Source organism: Primulina eburnea, chromosome 13, assembly GCF_022965805.1.
Source record: "Primulina eburnea isolate SZY01 chromosome 13, ASM2296580v1, whole genome shotgun sequence".
In the NCBI taxonomy this organism is placed as follows: domain Eukaryota; kingdom Viridiplantae; phylum Streptophyta; class Magnoliopsida; order Lamiales; family Gesneriaceae; genus Primulina; species Primulina eburnea.
Genome location: NC_133113.1, coordinates 9,400,516 through 9,401,381, shown reverse-complemented (window position 1 = coordinate 9,401,381; position 866 = coordinate 9,400,516).

Sequence of the window (866 nt, the reverse complement as noted above, 5' to 3'; positions counted from 1 at the left end):
CATCGTATGAGTACCCATCTGCATGTTTGGACATCTCCATGCCCTTACCAAGAAACGCAGTACACAACATCACATATGCTAGTCTCGAGCTCAAGCGACCTTTATCCATGTTTTAGGCGGCTGAATCGACTAGGAACGAATTTAGAATATGCAGTGTCTACAAAAGAGTTTCAACATCGAATTACGATTCATTTGTATTAAAGCATAATCAAGGACTTTATCTATGCTGTTTGCATGGGTATATAGATAAAGTATAACGAAACCATTAAAAGGTAAATTATATTAAAACAAAGATTGTTTATTACACTTGAGTCAATAAATTCCTCAGCCAACCGTTGGCTTGCAGGGCATCTACTCTAACATCGAAGGCATTAAAGGATCCATTTTTGTTCTTATATTTTGTTTTTCATTATTAAAAAAATACTATACACATTATATATAAATAAAATTTGATTTTACAAAAAAAAAGAAAAAAATTTAATTCAAAACTAATAAAAATGATGCATTCTCCAATCCCATTTGATATAAACTTAATTGGATCCAAAATTGACCCATTATTAATTTTCCAAAAACAAATATATCATAATTTCAACGTTCATTTTAAAATCACGCAATTTCTCAAAAGTTATTCCCTAATTGTATGAATTAATCAAAGTGGATTCTTTATTCCCAACACAACATTTATGTAATACTTAATTTTTAGCCTGAATTTCTAGAATTCAAGCGATAAAGCTAAATAAATCACTTGCAAATGCCTTTTTGGGTTATTAGAAAATTATTAAAATCCAGTCAATTAGATATCATTTTTTTTCGAATTTTCAACTATTTAAACTCAATTAATTTCCAACCGTAATTAGTATAAGAAT